Below are 22,231 nucleotides of genomic sequence, written 5' to 3'. Positions count from 1 at the left end.
ACCTAGGTGTCCCCCTCCAACATTGCACCAGGGTGGCCAATCCTGCTCTGGCGAGAGAGTGCGTTACCGGTTCTGGTCACCGGGATCAGGCCGCACTCCAGGCCTGTTTGTGCAATTTTCTCAACACACGGTTTTTTTTGTATTTTCCGGTGGAGAATTGCGCAGCAGCGGGATTTGAATCACGGCCCTCTTGCACCGGAGACGGATACTCTACCGTCCCCGCAGGAGTTAAATTAAAAATTGAATTATGAGGTTTTGCTTGACAAAACCACTTTCTGATTATGCACGCCGTAGTGGAGGACTTCGAAAATTTCGACCACCTGGGGTTCTTTAACGTGCACCTAATTCTAAGTACACGGGTGTTTTCGCATTTCGCCCCCATCGAAATGCGGCCGCCGTGGCCGAGGTCCGATCCCGCGACCTCGTGCTCAGCAGTCTAACACCATAAGCACTGAGCAACCACGGCGGGTCCCGCAGGAGTTGTACGCCTCATTTAACCTACAGTGCTGCCCTATTTGATCAGTCAAGGTGGACCAATCTAAGCTCGGTTATACCGCATGGATGGCACTCGGCTAGAGAACCTGGTATTTATGACCTGCACATGTATGGCCACACATAATTGAGGATATATAATTTTTAGGAGGGTTTCCGTACAGCGATAAAATGATGGAAAATACATTTAAAAAAGGGGGGGGGGAAGGAACATAACATGTGGTTTGAACTCGTGATCCTTCAATGTTGCCCGGAAAGGTAGCTCAGTTGGTTGGTTCGTCAAGCCAACGGTTACTTTCAAGCGCCATAACTCCTTCTCCGAGCCTCATACTTATGTGAAAAGGGACTGATGTTGTCCGCGGCAGTCGATTTTTGGCGACTCGGCAGAAAACTTTCAAAAACAGAAGAACACCTGAATGCCCGCTACCGAGCCGCCAGTGGTGTGTTTACTTAATGCGGTTGCACGCCCTTTACGCGCTTAACGCAACTGCAATGAAACCCTAATTCTCGTAAAAATTAAGCTGCCACGAGCCATAGATAGCAAGTCATTGAAAATTCTGACGAGGTGTGTTTTACTTTGAAATAAAATTATTTGTTTGAACTATTCGAGAGCCATGAATAAACGACACGGCTGAGGGAAAAAAAATGAACAGCCGGTCTTGAAGGAATTAATCGGACTGTTATTTAACCCATAACTTTAATAGCAAAAGGAAAAAAAGAAAGAAAAGTTGCTGTCTCTCGCGTCATCGGGAGCGGATACCAGGCCCAGGGCGTGACTTGCAGGCTTCAGCCGCACATCGGTCCAGGCGGCTCCAGTGTGTTGCAAAACACCGTAGACTGAGACTTCCAACGCAAATGCCTGGCCTATGTATTTCCCCTAGCTGTCCCCCACGACGCGTGATTGGACGCAAAATTCTATGCCCTTTTATCTAATAATAAAAAATAGATAAGGGCAAGATTAAGCTTCAATTATGTCATGGAATGTAGCCATTGCGTGGCGGTTTGGAGGAAAACGAGCCTGTTTAAATGTAGCCATAAAAAATGAAGGGAAAAGGAAAGGAAAGAAAAATGATTTTAGGCTACGTGTAGGAGGCAACAGTGCGTGATTGTGTAATTCTTATTATTCCCGTCGCCCATTTTTTTTTTGCCCTAATAGCAGTGGCAGCAGAACCATTTTAACCAAGTAATCAGCGCCTTAAGGACTAAAAAACAGAGGGCGCGAAGGGTCGCAAGCCATACTTTGCAGGTAAGGACTTAACAGCATAATAGTGCCGGAATCCGGACTATTAAAGTGAGTTAACGTTGCCAACGCCGCGTGTCGCCTTACGCGCGCACTACGGCAACTTCTGGTGTGGCTTTGGCGTCCTTCAGACACCAGATAGCGCTCTGCTCACTTACAGTCAAATTGCGAAATTATGAGGAATTGTAAAACAGGCGGAAAATGTTTCACAGCGACATGGCGACTCGGCAGAAAACGTTCAAAAACAAAAGAGCGCATGAATGCCCGCTACCGAGCCGCCAGTGCCGTGTTTACTTAATGCGGTTGCACGCCCTTTATGCGCTTAACGCAACTTGAATGAGACCCTAATTCTCGTAAAAATTAAGCTGCCATGAGCCCTAGATAGCAAGTTATTGAGCATTCTGACGGGATGTGTTCTACGTTGAAATAAAATTATTTTTTTGAACCAGATCGCGCTCTCCTCACTAACAGTCAAATTGCGAAATTACGAGGAAGTCTAAAACAGGCGGAAAATGTTAAACAGCGACACGGCGACTCGGCACAGAAGAACGCATTTTTTTTTTTATTGCGATAAGGCTTGCCCTTAAGGCATAATTCTTGGACTGTATATGTGTATTATATGTGTGCTGTGAGGCCTGTGTTGTGTATGAATTGGAGCATTGTTTTGTGGAATCTGTTGTCATGTATCCAGCGGTCATAGCTGGTTGTCACACTGTAGCGGAGGCCGGCTTCCAGTAGGAGACGCGAGCGTTCCGATTGTAAACCCGTACATGTCCATATTAGGTGGTATGCATCTGATTCCACCACAGGAACGGAGCAGTATGGACACGTAGCACCCAGTGGTAAATGCGACCAGTTCCACCTTGAGACAACAGCCGGTGTAAGGGCCACCCCGGCCCGAAGCCTCCTAAGCACAACTTCCTCCGCCCTAGTAAGGTGAAGGGGGAGGGAGCAGACACACGGTGGGATAAGAGCGCGTGTGTCCTGCCGGAGAACATTTTTACGGGCTCGCAGCGAGTTACGGGGTTGGGGTGGGAGGGGAATAGGTGGAGGATCAGGATTAGGAGGGCAGTGTGCCTGCTGGTCAGCAGCAATGTTGTGAGGGCTCGCTGAATGGCCTTGAATCCAGTGTACCTTGACGCAAGTAGATGTCTTACTATTCATAGTGTGTATTGTCTCGCAGATTTCCATCGCCTTATCAACCTTCTTGAGTTCCTGGATAGCCGCTAAAGAATCAGTGAAGATATCTAGTTGCTTGATGGTAGGCAGCTTAGATGTCGCATCTTGCACAGCGTCGTGGATGGCTTGAAGTTCCATTACTAGAGCGCTGGCTTCTGTAGATAAATAGCGCTGGTGGCCGCTGATGAAATTATGCGTAGTACTCAGGAATGATGTCCTTCCGCCGTCTGGGAGAATGGCAGCATCCGTATAGACTTGGCAGATGTTAACGCATGATGCATCGACGATGTTGTGTTCGTCAATAATACCTGTTGTATCGCGGCGTCGTAACCTCGTTGGCTTATTAGTTGTGATGCTGGTGAATTCCCAGGGAGGCATTGGATAGGGCTGATTGTCAATCCGAGAGCCGCGGTGAAAATGAGCATGCAACGCAGCGACAGCCGGAATAAGTTGCTTTTTTATTTCACGTGCTTTTTCACGTTGCAAAATGAGCTCTGCAATTGTGTTGAGCTGGGCATGTTCCTGTAAGGTTGGTATCGGAGTGATGCGGGGCAGTGCTGTGATTGTGCGCATAGCATCACGATTAATCGTCTCCAACTGTGCCAGCTGTGCCAAAGTCAGCCGTTGAAATTGAGCTTGATATAAAATCCGTGGCTGCAAGACTGCACGCACCAACCGTCGAGCTACGTCAGTACGAGCTCCAGCTGCTTTTGCTGCAATGCGACGAATAAGGTGAAGTGTTTTTGACGAACTCTGTCTGGTTTTACGGAGCCAGTGTGCACCACTGCCGGATCGGTGAATATCGAGACCCAGTATGCGGACCTCAGAAGCCTCAGGGATTGTCACTGCGCCGAGTCTAAATGTAAAGGGGTGCTGCGTGATTCTTGTGCGTCCTTTCTCGTTGGCCACCACAACATAGCTTGATTTTTCGGCGGAAATGTCCAATCCTGCTTTCCGAGCGTAGTTGTTCAGCACATCAAGGGCTTCTTGAAGCTGTTGAGCTTGTCTAGAGATATCTTTATGCACGGACCACAAAGTGACGTCATCCGCATAGATTAAGAACCTCACATCTGGAATCCGATGTAGTTGCCAGGCTAGAGGTATTAGAGCAACGTTGAAGAGAAGAGGAGCCAGAACCGAACCTTGTGGGACTCCTCTGTTCGATGTGAAGTATCCTTCTTGCCTTCCATCTACTCTAATCGCAAATGTGCGATTCTGAAGGAATGAGTAGATGAATCTTATCACCCGCGGTGGAAGTCCCAGGTCGATGAGGTTGGATATAATGATTTCATGGTCTATATTGTCATAAGCTTTCGTTATGTCTGTTGCTACTACCGTGCGTACAGCGTGACTGTGTGGAGAAACCTGTAAAACATCGTCTGATAACATAGAAAGTCCGTCTTCAGTTCCCAAGTAAGAACGGAATCCAATTTGAGCAGGATGATATTTATCGTGGCGTTCAAGCCACCAGGAAACTCGTGTGGCCAGCATCTTTTCAGCGAGTTTGCAGACAGTTGAGGTTAGTGAAATTGGGCGTAAAGACTGCAGGCTATTTGGAGACTTTCCTGGTTTCGGAATCGCAACAACAATTGAATGCTTCCAATCAGGTGGAACGTTTCCAGTCTCCCATACTTTATTAATAGCCTGAAGAAGTGCGTCGAGAGCTGCTCCTTCCATGTTCTTGAAAACCTCATAAGGAATACCATCGGGACCAGGTGTTCTTCGTTGCTTCGAAGTTTCAATCGCCGCTATTAGTTCGGCCATGCTGAAAGGGCTGGATATTTCGGATTTGGACTCATCAATTTCGGGGCAGTTTATAGGTGACGCTTGATCGTATTTCGGGAAAAACGCTCTAGCAGCGTGTTCTGCAAATTGATGTGGCGAACTCTGCATCGCTAACCTAACGCTCGCTGCAGGGTCAGGTTGCTTATGACCGCGTTCCATTGACCGGAACGTACGCCAAAGTGCTCTGTTTCCAATGCCCGATCCAAGATTCTCGCACCACTCATACCATCGTCGTCGAGAAAGTTGCTTTTCGTGCTGACGCGCCTTCGCCGCTATATGGTTAGCACGTGCACGGCTACCTGGTGCATCGGGATTCCTCGACGCATACAATTCTGCCTGACGTCGCTTTGCCCAAAGTTGCAAAAGGGTGAGGTCCGGTTGAGGTTGTTCCTCGTCAACTGTGGTTACAGTGGTGTTCCTCCGTAGCAGTTCTTGCAAAGCGGGAAGAATTTCTGAGGGCTCTGAGGGTACGTAATCAATCGATGATTCCCGAAACTTATCCCAATGCGTAACTGTTACTCGTCGTCGAATTTTCTTTATGCACGTTCTGTGCAAACCAATCATTATGGGCATATGATCACTGCCCCATGTATCTGGTTCCACCCGCCACTGCGGCATTCCAGGACCCAACCACCACGTGAGTTCTGGAGCGTTTGTTCTAGATACTGCCGGTACAGCACAGGTAGCCACAGCGTGATGGTTCAGTAGTGTAAAAGTGGCATCGCTCATGATGTTTTTAACTTGGCATCCTCTTCGGGAGTTGTACTTGTACCCCCATTCTGTATGTGGGGCATTGAAGTCTCCACCCACGAGAATAGGAATTCCCGGGTACGTAGACCGGAGATGGGCTATCCACCCTAAGTTCAAACGTGTGCGCTGCGGTCTGGCGTAGAATGACACTAGAATGACAGGAGTCTTCACTGGTCGTGTCAGGACCCCGACAACTTCTTGATTACCACTACACCATGGCTCCAGGTCAAGCACTGTGTGAGCAATACGCGATGATATATAAACTGCAGCTTTTCCCGGAGCTGAAGCCATTGTAGTAGCACGTCTATCTCTAATAGATGGGTTATGATACCCATTAAAATTGGATAGGGAGCATAGCTTATTATGCTCTTGAATAAGCAGTGCCCATACATGTAGCTTATTGTATTGAAGCTTGGTTTTAATTTCTCCTAACTTGGAGTTGAGGCCCCGACAATTCCACGGTAGAATTCCATCCTGTGACAGCTGCTGCAGAGAATTAGCCATGATGCAGGCAATTCTGAATGAGCAACGTTAGTTGTGCAAGTTGATCTAAAACTGCTGTCCAAACAGCTTGGTTGACCTGTGGTGCCGGACGGGATCCAGGCATAACGGTGGCATTCGCAGTGGTTGATGCGTCACGTGTCGGTCCTATTTTCTGACGACGCAGAATTACCAATTCTTTATGATTGCGTAGTCGCTCAATCTCTCTGGCCAGTGCGTCTATCCTAGCGTCAATGTCATCATGGTCATCATCTGACTGATGCAGAGGTTCCGGTAATTTCTGTTTCTTTGTCTGCGACTGCTTGCCACGTTTAAGAACAGAAGAATACAGTTGTGTTTCTGGGGCTTTTTCTTCTTCTGCCAAGAGCATCTCTGGCTCTTCTGCAAGAACCTCATAACGATTGTGTGTTGTTACTATAGTCGTTTTTGGTATAGCCTTTCGTATCCGTATTGTGGCCTTCTGTTTAGTCGGACAATTTGTGCTTGTCATATCGTGCTCATCAGATTTACATAAGCCACATCGATATCGTGGTTGGCCTTCTGGTGTGAGCTTTTCTGGATCAATAGTACGCTGTGGGCAAAATGCCTGCATGTGTCCACGTTGAAAGCAGCGGTAGCAGAATATTGCTCGAGGAAGGTAGGGTGTAGGTCGCAATATGCAACCATAGTAATAAAACCGTTCTGGGATACATTGAGGGCCCTGTACCGTCACTAAGCATGTACGGCTCTTGCCCATGAATCTAGCTGCGAGCACCCTGTGTGTCGTGGAGGTCAATTCACGACATATTATCTCAGGGGTGTCTTCTGGGTCAATGCCATAGACAACACACCTCTGTATATTAGGGCCCGATGCAAAGTAGCACTGCACAGGCAGGTGTTGATCTTCTGACAGCGGGATAGATGTTAAAGTGCACATTTTCTGCACATCACTGAGAGATGCCAAGTGCACAGTGATCGAGTTGGTAGATTTATATGCTGCGAACCCTTTGTATCCGGTGTTTTCAAGAGATTGGTCGATGACCCTTTGGACATATTTTGTGGCTACTGAAGTTATGTCGTAGCATGAAAGGGGCCGTATATGAACTCGATATGATTGAGAAGGGGTGGGCGTTGGGTAAGACTGAGAGGGAGCGGGCGTAGGGGAGGCCGTGGAGGAATTGTCTGGGGTGGCCCTTACCTTTTTTGCCGGTTGCTCCGAAGCGAAGGCGTCTTGTTGAAGCACGTTGATAGGGGCACCTCGCTTGGCTGCATTCGTCGAACCGCCAGACGGCTGCACGTCCATACGGTCACCAGTGTCCGTCGGCACGACTGCGGATAGGTTCACATTCACATCACGAAGAGGACTGTCCTTCGGTGTTGCATCTTGGGTATTCGAGCTATCGGTTGCACACTTCGGCTGCATACTTGGCATGGATGTTGTCACGCGCAGCAGTCCAGTGGAAGGTACAGATGAGGAGCTCACATCTGGCACAAACACTTCTTCTTCGTCGGGCGAGCGCGGCGGCTCGGCCGCACTAAGCCTGAGCGCCAGCCGTGCTTGTTTAGAGTCTATCAGACGAGCAGGATCAGTAGGACAAGGCAAAGAAGAGTCCTCACCAGAGTCCACAGGTCCCCATAGGCTTCCGATGAGCTTCGTATCCGGATAAGGGCGAGATTTTCTTTGCTGTCGAGCAATTTCCAAGGAACACAAGGAAAACACGTCTGCGTGGAAATGTCGTCGCCTTCCGTACCAGAAGAACGCATGAATGCCCGCTACCGAGCCGCCAGTGCTGTGTTTACTTAATGCGGTTGCACGCCCTTTATTCGCTTAACGCAACTGGAATGAGGCCCTAATTCTCGTAAAAATTAAGCTGCCACGAGCCATTGATAGCAAGTTATTGAGGATTCTGACGGGATGTGTTTTAATTTGAAATAAAATTATTTGTTTGAACTATTCGAGAGCCATGAATAAACGACACGGCTGAGGAAAAAAGAAATGAACAGCCGGTCTTGAAGGAATTAATCGGACTGTTATTTAACCCATAACTTTAATAGCAAAAGGAAAAAAAAGAAAGAAGAGTTGCTGTCTCTCGCGTCATCGGGAGCGGATACCAGGCCCAGGGCGTGACCTGCAGGCTTCAGCCGCACATCGGTCCAGGCGGCTCCAGCGTGTTGCAAAACACCGTAGACTGAGACTGCCAACGCAAATGCCTGGCCTATGTATTTCCCCTAGCTGTTCCCCACGACGCGTGATTGGACGCAAAATTCTATGCCCTTTTATCTAATAATACAAAAATAGATAAGGGCAAGATTAAGCTTCAATCATTTTGTGGAATGTAGCCATTGCGTGGTGGTTTGGAGGAAAACGAGCCTGTTTAAATGTAGCCATAAAAAATGAAGGGAAAAGGAAAGGAAAGAAAAATGATTTTAGGCTACGTGTAGGAGGCAACAGTGCGTGATTGTGTAATTCTTATTCTTCCCGTCACCCATCTTTTTTTTTTTTGCTCTAATAGCAGTGGCAGCAGAACCATTTTACCCTGTTTTCAGCGCCTTAAGAAAAAAAAAACAGAAGGCGCGAGGGGTCGCAAGCCATACTTTGCAGGAAAGGACTGTTAACAGCATAGTAGTGCCGCTATCCGGACCATTAAAGTGAGTTAACGTTGCCAGCGCCGCGGCTCGCCTTACGCGTGCACTACGGCAACTTCTGGTGTGGCTTTGGCGTCCTTCAGACACCAGATAGCGCTCTCCTGACTAAGAGTCAAATTGCGAAATTACGAGGAAGCGTAAAACAGGCGGAAAATGTTACCCAGCGACATGGCGACTCGGCAGAAACCGTTCAAAAACAGAAGAACGCTTGAATGCCCGCTACCGAGCCGCCAGTGCTGCGTTTACTTAATGCGGTTGCACGCCCTTTATGCGCTTGACGCTACTAGAATGAGACCCAAATTCTCGTAAAAATTAAGCTGCCACGAGCCATAGATAGCAAGTTATTGAGCATTCTGACGGGATGTGTTTTACCTTGAAATAAAATAATTTGAAGAGGTAGCTTAGCGCAAATAAAACCACGGACACAAGGAAGATAGACAAGGACAAGCGCTACTCACAACTGTTTAATGGAAGGAAGGATGGTGCATAAATATATATATCCTCTTGTCACGCATGCGCCTACCAAGCAGAAGTGAAGCCGGTACATGCACATCAAAGGCGGTCGCGCATGAAGTTAAATTCCTCAAAGCTTGTCCTCAAAGCTTGAAAGCAATTTCTAAACTACAAGGTGTGCCGAAGTCAACCTACTCTCATCAGGTTACTCCCGCATCCAATTGCATTTAAATTAAAATTACAGTCGCCTCAAAGGCAGAGAGAGAGAGAGAAAATAAATACACTCGCTTCGTGCAGCTGCACCCGTTGAAATTTTACAGCAAGAGCACTCCCGAAAGCGCAAAGCCCGCTGCTGCCTGGGCGGAATGCGCTCACTTCAGGAAATCGCCGTGCTTGCCTCGGTAACCAAGAGGTGTCGCGCGGCAGACTGCTGCATTGTAGCACACCGGGAACCGTGCAGACGTCGGCGATCGCCTCGACATCGCTGCGAGCGCTCGAAGAGACAAAGTCCGAAACGACGTCAGCCGGGGCGGCGGGAGCTCGATACCCTTCACGAAACTTCTGCGTGTACACCGCCGCACGGCCACGACGGAATCGCTGGCATCCTGCTCGCCGCTGCATTGTGTAGCGCCGGGAATCGTGGAAACACCACGCAGACGTCGGCGTCGGCCCCGACATGGCTTCGAGCGCTCGAAGAGACAAAGTCCGAAACGACGTCAGCCGGGGCGTCGAGCACGCCGCCCGCGCTGGTCGCACTCGTGCTCGGAAATGGCGAAGGGGACCGCGCTAGCATGCCTTGAATTGGTGAGCGGCGGTACCGCGGCGATCGCGAGAGCTCGTATCAGCCGCGCCAAAGCGAAATATTGGCGCTCTCCTCGGCGCAGTACACCGCCTCGTCGCACGAGTACGGCCCCATGGAGGTCTGGCCACTTATCGCTGCCATTATAAGGGGCCATACAGTCCCAGCCGACGTTGTACCGCAGTGCGATTTTCGGCTTGCGCGTCTTCGTAGTGGTTTCCGCGCACTGCTGCGGAATCGAGAATCGTGCCCAGGCACGGCTACGCGAGCGCTCGAAGCGACAGAAGTCCGAAACCACGTGAGCCGGGCCGGCGGGAGCTCGACGCCTTTCACGCAACTTTGGCGTACAAGCCGCCGCACGGCCACTACTGAGTCGGCGTCACCGTGCAGAGGGCTGCACTATAGCACGCCGGGAACCGGGAGAAAACCGGGCGGGCGTCGTCTTCGGCCCCGCGACGTTGGCGCGAGCGCTCGAAGAGACAGTCCGAAACGATGTCAGCCGGGGCGTCGAGCACGCAGCCCGCGCTGGTCGCACTCGTGCTCGGAAATGGCGAAGGGGCCGGGCTAGCTTTCCTCAAATCGATCGGCCGGGGGCCGCCTCGTAGGGGGACCGAAAGGCAATCGTTCAGGAAACGGCACTGGCCATTCGTGAGAAATTGCCGTTCGCGCATTCGATGGACGCGCTGCAGTTTCACGACTCGGCATGGTGCCGCCGACGTAAGCTTTCAATCTTTCTCGCGGCGTTACGAGGCGGCACGATTTCCGCCAAACGCTCGTCGAAAGTGCCACGAGTACGGCCCCATGGAGGTTTGGGTACTTATCGCTGCTATTATATGGGGGTCCCAGAGAGCAGTCGCCCCCAAAGCGACCTGGGTGTTTGATGTGCGGTGAAGCTTCGTGCCCGTCAAGCGTGTCCCCGGAATCGCTCCCGTGGATCCGACAGCTGACGTCTGCAGCCTGATCCGCTTGATGCGTTAGGGGCTGGTTGTCGGACGACGCTTTTTCCACGATATCGAGGTGTGTTCCCCATCGTCCTCGGACGAGTCAAATACGAAAGCGCCGAATGTGCTTGCGTGACCTATCGCCTGGCGGCTTTGCCGTCTCGGCTACGTTGCAAGTGTCGGGAGGTCAACCAGTGCTGCGGGCTCGAGAGAAACCGCAAGCCGCGATCGAGTTGACACAACCAGTCTATCGAGAATGTTGCGTGCTTCTAGCCGCGTGGCGATACGCGGCCCTGCGGGGAGGGCGCCGTAGCGAGGTCGAACGCCGTCGTCTCGGACTGCGCAAAGTGCTACACTTTGCGAGAACGAAGCGTGTTGGGGCGCCTGAAGGTGGCCTCGGCATCGCAAAATTGGCGTCCGGCCTGCTTGAAAGGCTGGACGCGCAGTTGAACGATTACCTGGTTGATCCTGCCGGTAATCATATGCTTGTCACAAAGATTAAGCCATGCATGTCTAAGTACATGCCGAAATAAGGCGAAACCGCGAATGGCTCATTAAATCATTTATGGTTCCTTAGATCGTTTATTCCTACTTGGATAACTGTGGCAATTCTAGAGCTAATACATGCAGTGAGCCTGAAGCCCTTTGGGCGACGGGTGCTTCTATTAGACCAAGATCGATCGGGTTTCGGCCAGTATTGTGTGGTGGCTCTGGATAACTTTGTGCTGATCGCATGGCCACGAGCCGGCGACGTTTCTTTCAAGTGTCTGCCTTATCATCTTTCGATGGTAGGTTACTTTTACCATGGTTGTTACGGGTAACGGAGAATCAGGGTTCGATTCCGGAGAGGGAGCCTGAGAAACGGCTACCACATCCAAGGAAGCCAGCAGGCGCGCAAATTACCCACTCCCGGCACGGGGAGGTAGGGACGAAAAATAACAATACGGGACTCTTTTGAGGCCCCGTAAATGAAATGAGTACACTCTAAATCCTTTAACGAGGATCAATTGGAATGCAAGTCCGGTGCTAGCAGCCGCGGTAATTCCAGCTCCAATAGCGTCTACTAAAGCTGCTGCGGTTAAAAAGCTCGTAGTTGTATCTCAGTTCCAGACGAGTAGTGCATCTACACGATGCGACGGCTCGGACTGAAAATCATGCCGGTCCTTTCTTGGTGCACTTCATTGTGTGCCTCGAGAAGGCCGGTGCTTTTACTTTGAAAAAATTAGAGTGCTCAACGCAGGCGAGTCGCCTGAATAAACTTGCATGGAATAATAGAACAAGACCTCGTTTCTGTTCTGTTGGTTTTTGGAATACGAGGTAGTGATTAAGAGGGACAGACGGGGGCATTCGTATTGCGGCGCTAGAGGTGAAATTCTTGGACCGTCGCAAGACGAACTACTGCGAAAGTATTGCCAAGAATGTTTTCTTTGATCAAGAACGAAAGTCAGAGGTTCGAAGGCGATCAGATACCGCCCTAGTTCTGACCATAAACGATGCCAACCAGCGATCCGCCTGAGTTACTCAAATGACTCGGCGGGCAGCTTCCGGGAAACCAAAGTGTTTGGGTTCCGGTGGAAGTATGGTTCCAGAGCTGAAACTTAAAGGAATTGACGGAAGGGCACCACCAGGAGTGGAGCCTGCGGCTTAATTTGACTCAACACGGGAAAACTTACCCGGCCCGGACACTGGGAGGATTGACAGATTGAGAGCTCTTTCTTGATTCGGTGGATGGTGGTGCATGGCCGTTCTTAGTTGGTGGAGCGATTTGTCTGGTTAATTCCGATAACGAACGAGACTCTAGCCTATTAAATGGGTGCGGGGTTCCCAGCACCTTACAACCTTCTTAGAGGGACAAGCGCCTCCTAGCCGCACGAAACAGAGCAATAACAGGTCTGTGATGCCCTTAGATGTCCGGGGCCGCACGCGCGCTACACTGAAGGAAGCAGCGTGTCTTTATCCCTGTCTGAAAAGACTGGGTAACCCTTGGAACTTCTTTCGTGATTGGGATAGGCGCTTGCAATTGTTCCCCTTGAACGAGGAATTCCCAGTAAGCGCGAGTCATAAGCTCGCGTTGATTACGTCCCTGCCCTTTGTACACACCACCCGTCGCTACTACCGATTGAATGATTTAGTGAGGTCTTCGGACCGATGTCCGGCGCGGCCTTTCGGTTGCGCTGGTCTGTTGGAAAGATGGCCAAACTTTATCATTCAGAGGAAGTAAAAGTCGTAACAAGGTTTCCGTAGGTGAAACTGCGGAAGGATCATTACCGGATTGTGAAGGGTGACGAGCGCCATTGTTTCAACCCCGTGTGGGTGAAGCAGCTCGCTGTGCCCGACCCTTTCCGCTGCTGGCCCCGCTTGGACGCGGGGACGGCTATACCCGAACATGCCGAGGACTGCCTGAATTTTGAGGGGTGCCCCGTGCCAAATTTGTTGCGCCCAGTGGACGCAGGCTGTAACCTTGCACGGTTGGCTTGGCCGCGCCCGCGGGTAGAAACGGCGTAACGCACAATGGGTGGGCTTTCTGTCCGCCTCGGCGCTCTTGTGCGGAAGGGGAGTAAGATGACCCGACCTGCTGCTTTTCCCAGTACGAGGGGAACGGCGAAGCGTGCGGTCGGTCAAGGAACTGACGGTCGAGAGCTTCCATGTGTACTAAAACACATGGAACCGTGGTGCGAGCACTCTCCCGTCCTCCGCGGCAAACGCTGCCGAGTCTGAAAAGGCTGGCGGCTGCCGGTCGCTTCCTGCGGCGAGTATGGAGTAACGACCCGACTTTGTTGCTGCCCAAGTACTAAAGGAACGGTGTGGCGCTCGGTCGGTCATGGAACTGGCGGTATGAGGGTGCGGCTGCCAAGTACGGAAGGAACCGTGGCCTAAAGCGCTCTCCCGTCCTTCGCGGCAAATGCCGCCGAGCCCGACAGGGCCGGCGGCTGCCGGTCAGCTCCTGCTCGTGACGCGCGAGGTGTCGAGATCGCGGTTCAATGCGACGACGTCTGCAGGCTATTTGCCCGCCGCCGAGGGAAAAGTACCGTGAGGGAAAGTTGAAAAGAACTTTGAAGAGAGAGTTCAAGAGTACGTGAAACCGCTTAGAGTGAAACGGGTGGGCCCTCGAAGCTCGAAAGCGGTGGGATTCAGTCTCCGGAAGACCGCGGAGCCGGCGGCGTCGGGTAAACGGCCCCCTTCGGGGGGCTGTTCCGGCTACTGGCACGCAGACGCGGTCTCCAGGGTGCGCACTTGCTGCGAAGTACTCAAGGAAACGCGGCTTTGCTACGTCGGAAGCGTTCTGCGGTTAGCGGACTTGTGCGCTTTGGGAAGACGCCGCACGTCGAAAGAGGAAAAGTACGGACAGACGAGGGACCGTAGTCCCGGATTCGAATGCACATGCGGCCAAGCCCTTGCTGGCTTCGTCTTCCGCCTCAAGTAGACTTGTTGTGGCTCCGGCACAGAAAGCCCCTCCCTGGCACTGGCCGAGTGGTTTTGGAGAGCTGCGTGAGAACGCACGCCGAAAGAGCACACGCCGAAAGGCGCTCTTCGAAACCACACACAGGGAGACGCCACGTGCCTGAAACCCTGGTTGTACTGTACTGAATCGAACAAACTATTTTTCACGACTCTAAGCGGTGGATCACTCGGTTCTCGGGTCGATGAAGAACGCAGCCAGCTGCGAGACTTGGTGTGAATTGCAGGACACACTGAGCACTGATTCTTTGAACGCACATTGCGGCCTTGGGTCTTCCCTTGGCTTCGTCTGTCTGAGGGCCGGATCACATATCAAGAGAGCCTTCGGCGCACAGAGAACGTGCGTCCGTCGACTCGTTTTGACCGCGTCGGCATCATGGACAGTACGTTGAGCGCTAATGCCACGCGCCAGCGACCTCACGAGAAGGAGACGGTGGCGAGCCGTTGTGCCAAATCTTCGAAGAGACGGAAACGAGGCATTATATTCTACTGCAGTGTGACGAGTGCGCGCCTCTAGCAAGACCGCCGCAGGATGGTGTCGGATACCTGCAGGGAAAGAGCGGTCCAAGCACGAGGTGCCAACGTCCGTTGCCATGTAGCACGCACGTTTGCGAAAGAGTCAGAAGCGTTTGCAATTTGCGTTGTTTGCCTTCGGAGTACGTCGAGCTCCAGAGCTGGTTGCTCGTTCGTGTCACCGCAGCTGTGTGGGCGCCCCTTCCGGGCTTCGTCGCAGGAATCTGGAGATTCTTGCAAGGAGCGGGGAGAAGGGTGGCCCCCGAAAGCGGTTCGACGCGATAGCGCCGTCTGCGAGCGAGAAGAGCACGGCACGGCGCAGAAATTGCCGCGAAACGGAAAATGTCTCCTTGGAGAGCGTTGGCCGAGCTGACGCGCTCCGTCGTAGTCCGCCGTCGGTCCAAGTGCTTCGCAGTCTCTGTCCCCTAAAGACTGGGCCACTCCAGTTGGGGCAGGGGCGATGCTACACGAGACGATGCCCCCCGCCAGGTTTTAGTCGTCCCTGCGGTGCCTGCTGAAGCGGCGCGCTGCTAAGGCGATCTTTGCCTCGGTGGTGTTTGGGCTTCAGACATGGTCGCTTACCACGAAACTGCTCGTGCGCCGCACGCGTGCAGGCGGTTCACCGCCTGCCAGCCTCGTCTATCAGTAGCTCCGTATTGGGCGATGGACGTGGTAGGGCGTCGTACTCGGTTGGCGCTGGGTTTTCGAACGTGTCGAGTCGTTTTCGGCATACCGCTCGTATGACGCACGCGCGCAGGCGTTGTGCCGCCTGCCGGCCTCATCCGCAAGGACGTGGCAGGGCGTCATACTCGGTCGTGCCGGAATGGGCGAAAGCGATGTATCCGTTGTCGACCTCAGATCAGGCGAGACAACCCGCTGAATTTAAGCATATCACTAAGCGGGGGAAAAGAAACCAACAGGGATTCCCCGAGTAGCTGCGAGCGAAACGGGACCGAGCCCAGCACCGAATCCCCCGTCCTTGCAGGCGGTCGGGAAACGGGTGGGCCCTCGAAGCTCGAAAGCGGTGGGATTCAGTCTCCGGAAGACCGCGGAGCCAGCGGCGTCGGGTAAACGGCCTCCTTCGGGGGGCTGTTCCGGCTGCTGGCACGCAGACGCGGTCTCCAGGGTGCGCACTTCCCACCGCCGGTAGAACGCCGCGACGGACGCGGGTCAATGGGAAAAGTACGACTTTGAGTCCGGCTATGGAGGTGACCTACCCGTCTCTTCGGGGACGGCTCGCGGGAGTTATACCTCGCCGTGCACGAGAAGTTCGTCACCCCGTCCAGGCCCCATGGGCTTCTCCCGGCTGTCGGGAGGCCCGAACGATGACGCCCTCCGGAAACGGAGCAGAGAACCCGCTGGGGAAGCTTGTCTCCTCTCGTCCGGGTTGGTCCCGTGGCGGCGGGTTGGCCGGCGAGAAGCCGCTGCGAGCGGGGCGATTCTCCCGCGGAGGCGCTATCGTGGTTTGCGGCGAGTAGGTCGGTAACCCACCCGACCCGTCTTGAAACACGGACCAAGGAGTCTAACATGTGCGCGAGTCAATGGGTTTGTCGAAACCCAATGGCGCAATGAAACGTGAAGGCCCCTTGCGGGCTGCGTTGCGATCCCGGACCGCACAGGGGTCCGAAAAAGGGAGCAGCAACGGCCGGTCCCCGGCGCTCACTCGTCGCCGGGACGGAGCGAGAGCGCACACATTGGCACCCGATAGATGGTGAACTATGCCCGGGCAGGACGAGGCCAGAGGAAACTCTGGTGGAGGTCCGAAGCGATTCTGACGTGCAAATCGGTCGTCCGACCTGGGTATAGGGGCGAAAGACCAATCGAACCATCTAGTAGCTGGTTCCCTCCGAAGTTTCCCTCGGGATAGCTGGCGCTCGATGGGAGAGCAGTCACACCTGGTAAAGCGAATGATTAGAGGCATTGGGGTCGAAACGTCCTCAACCTATTCTCAAACTTTCAATGGGTGTACGGGAGGCCTTCTGGGTTGAGGCCTCCCGCTGCGATGGGAGTGCCAAGTGGGCCACTTTTGGTAAGCAGAACTGGCGCTGTGGGATGAACCAAACGTCGGGGTCGGGACGCTCATGAGAACCCATGAAGGGTGTTGGATGCTTAAGACAGCAGGATGGTGGCCATGGAAGACGCAATCCGCTAAGGAGTGTGTAACAACTCTCCTGCCGAAGCAACTAGCCGCGAAAATGGATGGCGCTCTAGCGTCGCGCCTATCCCCGGCCGTCGCCGGCAGAAAAGCACGAAATGTGGGGGTGCTAAGCCGCGACGAGTAGGAGGGCCGCAGCGGTGGGTGCTGAAGGTGTCGGGCCTGAGCCCGCCTGGAGCCGCCGCTGGTGCAGATCTTGGTGGCAGTAGCAAATACTCAAGTGAGAACCTTGAGGACTGAAGTGGAGAAGGGTTCCATGTAAACAGCAGTTGAACATGGGTCAGTCGGTCCTTAGGGAAAGGAGAAATCCTTTCAGAAGCGGGCGCGTTTGTGCAGCTCAGTCTGTGAATCGGAGACGCCCCGCTGCAACCAAAAGGGAATCGGGTTAACAGTCCCGAACCCGGCTACGGAGATCGGTCCTTCGGGACCCAGTGCGTCAACGCAAACCAGCTCGGAGACGCCGATGGGAGCCCCTGGAAGAGTTTTCTGTTCTCTGTAAGGAGATCGAGTCCCTGGAATGGATTCACCCCGAGATAGTGACGGTGGCTCCGTAGAGCAGTGCGGTTCTTGCGCTGTCCGGTGCGCTCCTGTCGGCCCTTGAAAATCCGAGTGAGGGAGTGTGATTTTCGTGCCGGACCGTACCCACATCCGCAGCAGGTCTCCAAGGTGAACAGCCTCTAGTCGATAGACCAATGTAGGTAAGGGAAGTAGGCAAAACGGATCCGTAACCTTGCGAAAAGGATTGGCTCTGAGGGCTGAGCCGGTCGGGCCGGGGTCCAGAAGCAGGAACGGCACTGCACCGGGACTGGGCGAGGCTCGCCGCCGTAAAAAGCGGTGCGGCCGAGCCCGGACCAGCGTCGGGACCTTCCTGTGGAAAGCCACAGCTGTGCATTTTCCGTGGGCTTCGCGCCTGAGGTTCTTGCTTTGGCCGGCAGAAAACAGCCAACTCAGAACTTGCACCTACCGGGGGAATCCGACTGTCTAATTAAAACAAAGCATTGCGAGGGCCGTTGACGGTGCTGACGCAATGTGATTTCTGCCCAGTGCTCTGAATGTCAACGTGAAAATATTGAAGAAAGCGCGGGTAAACGGCTGGAGTAGCTGATACTCTTCCAAACATCCAGCCCCACATGCAAACACGAACACGGACTCAACATCTCAAAACACGGACTCAGAATCAGTGCCCTTTCAAGAAAAACGCCAGCTGGAAGAGAGGGCACAGGAAACTCAGGAAACACACAGAGCTCAACACTCTGGAGGAAATACTCGGGCTGCATCCAAAGAGACAGCCTTAGTAGAGTGTGGATCTGAAGGCTCGACTAGCATCCAAGGAAGGGAAAAACGGGCTACGGCACCAAAGGTTGTTGAAAGGCTCACTTCCTCAGAGGAGTTGAGTCACACAGACGATTTGGACAAGGATCCCACCTTCCGTATCACTGATCCCCCCTGTTCATCTAACGAAAGTAGTCCTGTGAATGACTCGTACGATTCTGACCAACCTATCGCATCGCCCCGGGGCGCTCTTAATACCCGCGGCGGAAGGAAAGTGCGAAGGAGGTCGGCAATTAGGGTCAAGCGGGGTGAAATCGCGAAGAGAACTGGCCGGCGGGCATCCGTCCTACGAGCAGGGGAGGCTTCACTGGGGGTTGGGCCCCACCCATCCAGTGGCCTCCTGCTGTCAGTCTCGTGTGGTATAGGCGCCAAGCTGAAGGACCGGCAGCAGAGCCATCTGCGGCCAGGTCAAAGATCGACGGGGGCTCGACCGAGGGTCAGGTTCTCTGACTCCTCAGATGTGGAGGGCGACACTGAGATCGCAAACTCCGCTCAGGCGGGGGAGATGGAGTTTTGGGGTGCCATCTCAGTCGTCCCGACTGACGGGGGGGCCAGAGAATCTCAAGTGTTGCTGCCGTGGCCGGTTCTGTCAACGACAGTACTGGCTGCCCTCGGGCTGTGGCAACACCCGCCCCGGCTGACGTGGTAGCGAGCGAATCGCGTGTTGTTCAAGGCGGTGAGGGGTTCACATGTCCCGAGTGTGCACGGTCCTTATCTTCAAAGACAGGCCTGGGCTTGCATAGACGCCGAAAGCATTTTAAGGAATTCAATGCGGAAATAGATACAACTAGGATCAAAGCCAGGTGGTCAAAAGAGGAAGACTCCCTCATGGCCCACCTGGAGGCTCACTTGACTAAACAGAATGTCCGCAACATAAACGAAGTTTTACACCAACATTTTAAAGACTGAAAATTTGACTCGATCAAATCGCATAGAAGAAAACCGGCATATAGAACATTAGTTCTACAACTCCTAGAACAACTAGATACAAATGTGGGGGGCTTGAACTCAATCGAAGACGATCCATTAAACAGGGAACGTCATAGTGAAAATATTGGTCTAGAAACGGTTACCTCACTTGAGCATAACGCGGACTGGTATTCTGAAACTCTGGAGGAGCTAAGAGCCCTCACGCAGAGACAACCGCCACGCTCCTTCCAAGCACCCTGGCTGTGGGAAATCACTAAACGTTTTCTTGATGGTTCAAACATACACACAGACATTAACTACATACGCGACACGTTCTTCGACAATAGACCGAATAGACAACTAACACATAGAAAAACCCTGGATCCAGGTTTCCGTAGCCATAGGAAACAGAGACGTCACATTTACGCTCAAACACAACATAGGTTTAAAAAGCAACAAAGCCGCTGCGCCCGGGAAATCTTGGATGGAATACCAGAACAAAAAGTAGAAAATATTGATCTCTTTCTTGACAGCTGGCAGAACACGATGGAGAGACCAACTCCCACCGATGTCGAGCCAGATGTCCCTCAACATAGTGCCATAGAAATCAATCCACTAGCTATAATAACCGCACAAGACATAAAGGCTGCCATGCCTCCTCTGAATACCTCTTCTGGTCCCGATGGCCTATCCGCTAAAAGACTACGACAAGTACCATCTATGGTACTGCGTGTACTACTGAATCTGCTGATGTGCCTTAAGCGGCTTCCTGTATGCCTACAAGGGCCACGGACAATTTTCTTACCAAAGAAAGCCGAAGCCTGCCTACCGGGCGACTTCCGCCCAATAACCATTTCACCAATTCTACTCAGATTGTTACACAAAATATATCCAAACCGTATAGTTCGCAAGGTGAAATTTGACAACCGTCAGCGTGCTTTCATCCCGGTCGACGGCTGTGCTGAAAACATCCTCCTACTATCAACCGCAATAGACGAGGCCTTGCGAAGACAGCGGCCTCTATACATGGCCTCCATAGATGTCGCCAAGGCCTTCGATTCCGTTTCATTCAATGCCATCATACATGGCCTAGAACTAAAAGGTTTATGTGCAGAATTCATTAGTTACATCAAAGACTTTTACACAACGGCGACGATTGTTCTCTCGTACGAAAACCATAGCCGATTGGTTCATCCCTCAAGTGGTGTTCGCCAAGGCGACCCACTCTCACCACTTCTTTTCAATATGGTCATCGACGAGTGGCTGCAGACACCCACTTGTGGAACCACATTCCAAAGTGACGAGCTACCATTGGACTGCATGGCATTTGCCGATGACCTCATCATCATGACCTCCACACCCCAAGGCCTCCAATTACGCCTGGATATGCTACAGAACTTCCTCTCAAGTAAAGGACTCACCATTAATGTGAAGAAAAGCTTCTCCCTCAGCCTACAGCCGTCTGCCCGGGACAAGAAAACCAAAATCCTAACTAATCAAACATTCCACATTGGAACCGAAAACATAGCTGCATCCACCACCACCTCAACATGGAAATACCTAGGAGTGTCTTTTAAGGCCACCGGTCGGAGTTCCCACCCGTGCATAAGGAAGTTCTGGACATGCTGCAACGCATCTCAAAAGCTGCCCTGAAGCCTCAACAAAGATTAGTTATTCTAAGACACTATCTACTTCCACGACTCTACTACCGGCTGGTGTTAGGTCCGGTTACCGCTAAACTCATTGTTAAAAATAGATTCCTCCGTGCGGGCAGCTACACGACGATGGCTAGCCCTGCCACATGATGCCCCTCTTGGTTTATTGTACACGGGCAATATCCCATGGCGGACTGGGAATCCCATGCCTCCGAACGTTAATACCCGGTTTACGACTCCGACGCTATTCGGCTTTAGCAGACTCCTCCTCGGTAAGGGCCGCCTCCACTATGAGGCTTATAAGGACATCCGTTGTACATGCCACACAACTCTGCGAATGCAAGAACACTCACATAACAACATCAAAACACAACAAGAAATTTTGGTACTCAAGTTATTATAATAATGCAGATGGGTATGCCTTGAGGGGTGTGGCCGACGCTCCTGGATCATGTGACTGGATCCGTGAAGGAACCACATTCTTAAAGGGTAAAGAGTTCATTGACTTGTTGAAGGTCCGATCGAACTCATTGGCAAACCTTAATCGTACTAAGAGGGGCCGTGAGGTCGACAAACAATGCCGGGCCGGATGCAATTCATCCGAAAGCCTGGGCCAAATCGTTCAGGGCTGCCACAGGACACACAATACACGTATAGCTAGGCATGACAATATAGTAATATACACAGGCAAGAGGCTGGGGGAAGTCGGCTGGACCGTAAAAGTCGAGCCCCGATACAGAACTGACCAGGGCGTTAGGATTCCTGATCTGGTTCTCAAAATGGAGAACCAGATGGTTGTACTCGACGCTCAGGTTGTCGGTACCAGGATCCCCCTCTCAGACGCTCACAATGCTAAATGCAGAAAATATAACGATCCATCTCTGCTCGCACAGATATCCACTGTGATGGGGCAGCCTCCTATAGTTTCCTCAATAACATTAAATTCCAGGGGGGTGTGGCAAAAGAAAGCTTTAGAACTTTAATAGAATTAGGCCTTAACAGAAATGATATAAAGATATTACCATCCGGTGTTTACAGGGGGGACTACGTTGCTTCCGCGCGCACCACCGTATGACGACCATCGTATGATGGGTGAAGTTAGCGTTCGAGCGTCGCCACCTCTCCTCCTACGAAGCTGTTAACAGCATCGGGTAGTACTGCCCCTAAACAGTACTCAGTTCTTGTGGGGGTATCTGTCGGCTGGATGGTGCCCCGTTGCCAGGCACTGGATCCCGTTCATCCGGGCTGGCCTTCGTCCTAGCCGACAAGCCACCACGAAATTGAAAAAAAAATAGCCAAATGCCTCGTCATCCAATTAGTGACGCGCATGAATGGATTAACGAGATTCCCACTGTCCCTATATACTGACTCTCTCCGGCTGGCCACCCAAGGGAGCGACAGCAGTGTAAGTGCTCTTGGATTTTTCAATCATAACTCTGGTTT

At 52.3% G+C, this 22,231-nt stretch overlaps 2 non-coding genes across 2 annotated transcripts; both read left to right on the top strand.

The window, feature by feature from the left end:
• Positions 1–11,220: 11,220 nt before the first annotated feature.
• On the top strand, positions 11,221–13,032 carry LOC142567884 (small subunit ribosomal RNA). The gene has a single exon (XR_012825288.1). It is a non-coding gene; the product is annotated as a small subunit ribosomal RNA (ribosomal RNA).
• A 1,342-nt stretch (positions 13,033–14,374) lies between these two features.
• LOC142567844 (5.8S ribosomal RNA) lies at positions 14,375–14,527 on the top strand. Its single transcript, XR_012825258.1, has one exon. It is a non-coding gene; the product is annotated as a 5.8S ribosomal RNA (ribosomal RNA).
• Positions 14,528–22,231: the final 7,704 nt, after the last annotated feature.

This window comes from Dermacentor variabilis, unplaced genomic scaffold, assembly GCF_050947875.1.
Source record: "Dermacentor variabilis isolate Ectoservices unplaced genomic scaffold, ASM5094787v1 scaffold_14, whole genome shotgun sequence".
NCBI classification, from domain to species: Eukaryota; Metazoa; Arthropoda; class Arachnida; order Ixodida; family Ixodidae; genus Dermacentor; species Dermacentor variabilis.
This window is presented reverse-complemented; position numbering and strand designations above follow the sequence as displayed.